Below are 7,176 nucleotides of genomic sequence, written 5' to 3'. Positions count from 1 at the left end.
CGGTGGGGACCAGGCAGTGTCTGCTTGTCACTTTCAATATCGTGTTGTTACTTAACGTTACAAAGTCCAAGCTTAGCATGAAGTCACCATCCCGTGTTGTCAGTTGCAGAGGCTTAAGACCTGTGACACTGCTCCGTGGGGAGCGTCAGAGTTATTATTCGGCATTTTCCTCCTAACGGGAGGCTATGTTTGGGGATTTGTCATGGAGAGGAGCTCTGGGCTTATTTGTTTCCTGTTCTCACTCGAACACGCCCTCCCTGGTGGGAGCTGCAGCTGGTTGCCCTGGACTCCTTCTCCTTCATGCCAACAGACAAACAGCCTCCCGGGGAGCATCACGGGGCTCAGGCCTGCACATTTCATGCTGTGTGGCTGTCTCCGTGAAGCCGCCCACACAAAAAAATGCCTGCCTTTCTATGGGCCGTGAGCCTGGGATTCAGGTCCAACCAGGGGAAGGTTCGAAGCAGTTGGGAGAGGCAGAGAGTCTGAGCCTGCAGTTAGCTCTTCTTTGCTGAGGAGTTGTCCTTAGATCCAGAAAACCATTCATATTCCTACTGCTCACTCCTCACAAGAGTAGAAACACCAGCATTCACCTCTGTATCTGGATACTGTTTTGGCGAGAAGGGAGGCTTTATGTGGGGTGGGAGGAAGCTGGGGTGAAGCAAACTGGTTACAAAGCATTTGAAACCTCACCAGCCTGGATGGGAATGCTTTCTCCTTAGCACCTCCACCTGAAGATTTCTCAGATTTTTTTTTTTTAATAATGCACACAAGTGAGCACCAAACTCTCCAACCCTGGTCCCCCACCAACAATATGGACTTCCCTGGTGGCTCAGTGGTAAAGAATCCACCTGCCAATGCAGGAGACATGGGTTCGATCCCTGGGTTGGGAAGATACCCTGGAGAAGGAAATGGCAACCCACTGAAGTATTCTTGCCCCAGGAATCCCGTGGACAGAAGAGCTTGGCATGCTACAGTCTATGGAGTCACAAATAGTTGGACGGGGCTTAGCAACTGCGCTTGAAGACATGCACCCCGCAGGGTATCTTGTCCAAGTCTTTCTAATATATCAAGGCAGAGCAGTTCAACGATTAGAACTAATTAACATCTGTGGTTTTATTAGTGTCATAGTAATTTCCTCAGCTCACTGAACAACCAGAAACTGCCAAAGCACAGGAAACACTGAAATCACGGAAACGGAGCCTTCTAACCTCTCAGAGGAGCCAGAGAATGAGGACCGAGGCTCAGAGGTGCTCAGTCTCAGCCTGGTAGCCCTGGGCAGCAAAGAAAGCAAGATTTAGTCAAGAATCGTAGATGTGGCATCTCATCACGTTTCCAATCTTCAAGTTCTTAAAATCGTACCCTTTTCTATTTTCTATTACACCTAAGCTTAATTATCAAGATGGGTAAACTCTTTCGTAATAATACAGACCTAAGTCTGGTATAAAACAAAGGTAAATATATGTGAATTTATGTGCAAGGAAATACTGTGCCCCTGCTCAAGTCTCCTTAAAGCTCAACACAAAGTAAAGATTAAAAAAAGAAGCACTGATTCGTGAGGCTTTCAGTCTTTGCCTGAGTTTTCTGTGTAAATCGATAAGGAAGCTGTGACTAGTCTTGGGAAAAGATGTAAACAGGACAAGGTTTGAAGTCTGTTTCCGTGAAGGACTTGGTTGCACAATTGCCCACCATCACACTGTCTAAGCTCTTCTCTTTGGCTCCAAGTCCCCATGAAATCTCAGGAGTCTGACATCTTGGTCCTTAACTGCATATTTTCTAGACTGAGACCAACATACTCCCCCTTCACCACATACATCAAAAGAAGATTAAACATTACATATATACAGTGGAATATTACTCGGCTGTTAAAAATGATGCCATTTGCAGCAACATAGACGGACCCAGAGAATGTCATTCTGAGTGAAGTAAGTCAGACAGAGAAGGAGAAATGTCACATGACATCCCTTGTATGTGGAATCTAAAAAGAGGAATGATACACCATGAACTTGCTCAACAGAAACAGACACACGGACTTTAAGAACCAAGTTTACGGTTGCCAGAGGGAAGGAGAGGGGAAAGGGATAGGTGGGGAGTTTGGTATGGAACGTACACAGAGCTATCTTTAAATGGGTAACCAACAAGGCCCTACTGCACAGCACAGGGAGCTCTACTCAGTGCCATGTGCCAGCCCGGATGTGAGGGCGATCTGATGGAGAATGGACACATGTGTGCGTCTGGCTGAGTCCCTTTGCTGTTCACCTAGTACAACATTGTTTGCTAATCGGCTATACTGCAATAAAAATAAAAAGCTCAAAAGGAGAAAAAGAAGATGATTGAAAAATTGAAAGCACAGTCACTAAGCAATGCATTTCACAAGAGTAATTTGGGGATGGAACATAGGCAGGGCAAGAGGGACAGGTTCCTCCACCTTGTTTTGATGTCAATGACACTTTATGGTTTCATGAACATAAGTGTAAAATTAATCCCTTGTGGGTCATTCTCTGAGAAACTAAAAACCAAAGTGCTGGTTGAGGCAAGGAGCCCCACAGGCTCAAGTGTCCTAATGCCAAGGAAATGTACTATTTTCTGTCCGTTCCTGGTATGTACCACATTAACTTTTTTAAAAAATCAACCTTTGTCATCTTTTCTTAGTAATTTAACTTCAGAATTTCAAAAGATCAAGTTTTCCCATTTATTGCACTTTATTTAGTAAAATTTAAATTAAATCCAGATGAACAACTAAGATATTAAAGATAAAAAACATATTTGCTAGTCTGATAAAAGCATTTTGAGTGGAACTTTGAAAGTATTATACCACATTTATTTCATTCTTTGAATACTGTCTAATTCCTATAGAGTTGCATTGGTAGATCATAAAATAACATTTCCTTACAAGTGATGCTTTTGAACTGTAATGTTAGAGAAGACTCTTGAGAGTCCCTTGGACTGCAAGGAGATCCAACCAGTCCATCCTAAAGGACATCAGTCCTGGGTGTTCATTGGAGGGACTGATGCTGAAGCTGAAACTCCAATACATTTGGCCACCTCATGCGAAGAGCTGACTTATTGGAAAAGACCCTGATGCTGGGAAAGATTGAGGGCAGGTTGAGAAGGGGATGACAGAGGATGAGATGGTTGGATGGCATCACCGACTCGATGGACATGGGTTTGGGTGGACTCCAGGAGTTGGTGATGGACAGGGAGGCTTGGCATGCTGTGGCTCATGGGGTCGCAAAGAGTGGGACACAACTGAGCGACTGAACTGAACTGAACTGAAGATATATAAGCAAACTAATAACACTGTTTCATGAGAAATAGAATATATACATATATATGCATCCTTTATGGGCTTCTCAGATAGCACTAGTGGTAAAGAATCCTCCTGCCTAAATAGGACACCTAAGAGATGCAGTTTTGATCCTTGGGTCAGGAAGATTCCCCTGGAGGAAGACTTGGCAACACTCTCCATCTTTCTTACCTGGAGAATTCCCTGGAAAGAGGAGCACGGCAGGCTACAGCTCACAGGATAGCAAAGAGTCGGACACAAGGGAAGTAACTTAGCATGCATGCATGCATGACTCCTTTATGAGATTGTTATAATAGATACATATATGAGAGCAACTTTTACTTCCTGCCAAGAAAGGGACTATATTTGCTCTCTCACCTGAAGCAATAAAAAAATGAAATAAAATAAATGAATGAAACCCACATTATCAAACAACGATCCCTGAGCGATGAAAAGCCAACGATGTGCCCTACAATTGCCCCAAGTTCCTGCCTTGGGTTTCCAGGCCCAGGCAAGGCGGGGTGGGCCACAGAGGCCTGCAGTAGGTAGAATTCCCTGCAGAGAGCACCAAAGAGGAGTCAGCACCAAGAGAGACCTCCAGAGAGACCTGTAGAGGGTCCCCGGGAACAATCGAGCTGAGTGCGATGGCTAGTGGGGAAGCTACTGAAGGTTGGGGCAAGACCCCCAGGGAAGCATGAGAGGAGCAGCATCAGGAGCTCACATGGGGCTGAGAACAGAACCTGTACCCACCAGGGAAGCAGGAAAATTCACCATTTATGGACTGCTGGCCAGAGTACACAGAAGAGTCTTGTCTAAGCCCCAGACCAAGGGTTTTCAGTATTCACATCACTGGCATTTGGGCCTGAATAATTATTTATTAAGGAGTGTTTGTCCTGGGCATTGTAGACGGTTTAACACCCTCCCTGATTATCAGCCTGTTAGATACAAATTCCATAAATCCCACACACATTGCCAAATTCCTTGAAGATAAAATCATTCCTCACTGAACACCACTGCCTTAGACTGACCAGTCTTACATAAATAGTCTTAGACTGACTTTACCAGTCCTGTATAATAGATCTTCTGGGCAAGACACAGAAGTATGAAAACATTTATAAGTAAATTAATAGTATCTCAGGACAAAGTCAACATATTTAAAAGGAAACAAAATTATCCAGTACATAAGATCAAATCACAGTATCTTGGATTACATAAAATTTACAAAGTTTTCAAATAAAAAATAAAACATGCTCTATAAGGAGAAAAGCTAGTCAGTTGAAAATGATCCAGTACTAATACAGGTGGTATATTTAAACAGACAATGTCTTGAAACAATTATTGTAACTATACTTCACGTGCTTGAAATGGTAAATAAAGACATAGACTATTTTAAAAACACCCAAATCAGGTTTCTAGAGATGAAAAATATATGTTAGATTTTAAAATACACTGGAGAGGAATGATGACAGATAAGACATGACAGAAAGAATCACAGACACCACAGTAACTCATAAATGAAAGAGGAAACAACGAAAACTGATTTATCTGTGAGCTCGAAGACAAATACATGTAGAATAATACACAAGTAATTAAAGTCATTGAAAGAAAATGGACAGAAGACGAAAAGAAGGAACGGAGAAGGGAAGGGAGAAAGAAAAAGGAAGAGGGAGTGAGGGCAAAAGAAAGAAGATTTAATGGTTAACAAAATTTTTTTCTAATATGGTAAAAATTACAACCCCATAGATTCAAGAAACACCATGAGACATAAGAACAAAATGCATGAAGACAATCACATTAAGACACTTGACATTTTGCCAAAGATGATATAAAAATGGCCGATAAGTATATTAAAGAAATATTCAGCATCACTAATCATTAGGGAAATGTAAATCAAACCACAGTGAGCTATCACCTCACGCACACTGGGATGACTACTGTAGAAAAAAAAAAATGTATCAAGTTTTGGTGAGAATGTGGAGTAATTGAAACCCTTGTGCACTGTTTGTGGGAATGTAAAATGGTGCATTACTGTATAGAGGATGGGATGGAGGTTCCTCAAAAAATTAAATGTAGAGCTACCATTTGCTCCAGAAATTCCAGTTCTGCATATATATCCAAAGAAATGACAGCAGGGTCTCCAAGCGTTATCTGTTCATGGCAGCCTTATTCACCGTGGCCAAAAGGAGGAAGCACCTGAGTGTCCATCAGTGGAGGAGTGGATAAAGAGAATGGATAAACAGCCTTTTAAAAAGGAGGGAATCTTGGCTCATGCTGCACACATGGTTGGAACTTAAGGACATTCTAACAAGCGAAATAAGTGAAAGTGAAAGTTGCTCAGTCATGCCCGACTCTTTGCGACCCCGTGGACTGTAGCCCGCCAGGCCCCTCTGTCCATGGAATTCTCCAGGCAAGAATACTGCAGTGGGTTGTCATTTCCTTCTCCAGGGGATCTTCCCAACCAGACATTGAACCCAGGTCTCTTGCGTTGCAGGCAGATTCTTTACTGTCTGAGTCCAATAAGTCATAAAAGCCCAGTAAGTCATAAAAATAAGCCAGTCACAAAAAGACAAATACTGTATAATTCCCCCCATATGAATTATCTGGAGACAGAAAGTAGAATGATGGATGCCAGGGGCTAGGGTAAGGTGGAAAAGAAGAGTTCTTTAAAGGATATCATTTCAGTTTTGCAAGATGAAAAGAACTCTGGAGATTGCACAGCAATATAAATATATTTAACACTATTGAATTACACACTTAAAAATAGTTAAGACTGTAAATTTTATGTTATATATATTTTTACCACAAATAAACATTTTTAAAGATAATAGGGGGCTACTATGAACAATTTTATGTCAGTAAATTTGACAGCTGGAAGGAAATGGACAAATCCCCTGAAAATCAAAAAACTATCAAAACACAGTGAAGAAAGAGATAACCTAAACCAGCCCCATGTCTATTAAGGTAGCTGAATTTATAGTTAAACATCTCCCCTCCAAGAAATATTAGGAAAAGATGGTTTCACTACTGAATTCCACCAATATGGGATAAAGACAAAATTATAATTCCACAGAAGCTCAACTAGAAAATGGAAAGGAGGCTATACTTCCTCATTTTATGAGGCCATCACTTTTTAAAAGTCAGCTATTGCAAGGAAAGAGGACTATAGATTTTATGAACATAGAAGAGTGAAAATTCTAAGCCAAAAGTGTCACCAAATCTGTTTCAACAGTATATGAAATATAACGAAGTGAGATTATTCCCAGAAATGCAAAATGAGTTTAACATTCAAAATCAATCAATATGATTTATAACATTAACAAAAGTGAGAATGCAATGAACATCTGAATAAAAGCAGAAAAGGCACTTCACAAAACTCAACATCAGATTTTTATAAAATCTTTCAGGAAACAAAGAATAGAAGGCTACATTCTTAACCTGAAAATGGGTGTCTGTGAAAAAGCCATGGTACAGATTATATCATACCTAAGGCAGAAGAATCAGTGTTTCTCTGTTAAGATGTGAAACAAGCTGTGGATGCATGAGACAGCCAATGGAAACACAAAACGGTGCAATCACTCTGAAAATGAATGTCTTTCTTAAAAAGTTAAAGTTACACCTACCTTATGATCTAGCCATAGGCGTTTATCCAAAAGTAAAAAAAAAAAGTCCGCACCCATACAAACCCTTGAACACAGATGTTCACAGCTTCTTTATTTGTAATAGCTAAGAAACAACCCAATTTTCCATCAACAGATTTGTTGTTGTTGTTCAGTCATTAAGTAAGTCATGCCCAACTCTTTGTGATCCCATGAACTGCGGCACACCAGGCTTCCTTAACTATCTCCCTCAGTTTGCTCAAACTCATGTCCATTGAGTCAGTGATGCTATCCAGC

Source organism: Bos javanicus, chromosome 20 (assembly GCF_032452875.1).
Source record: "Bos javanicus breed banteng chromosome 20, ARS-OSU_banteng_1.0, whole genome shotgun sequence".
Classification (NCBI taxonomy): domain Eukaryota; kingdom Metazoa; phylum Chordata; class Mammalia; order Artiodactyla; family Bovidae; genus Bos; species Bos javanicus.
Note: the sequence above shows the minus strand (reverse complement) of the source record.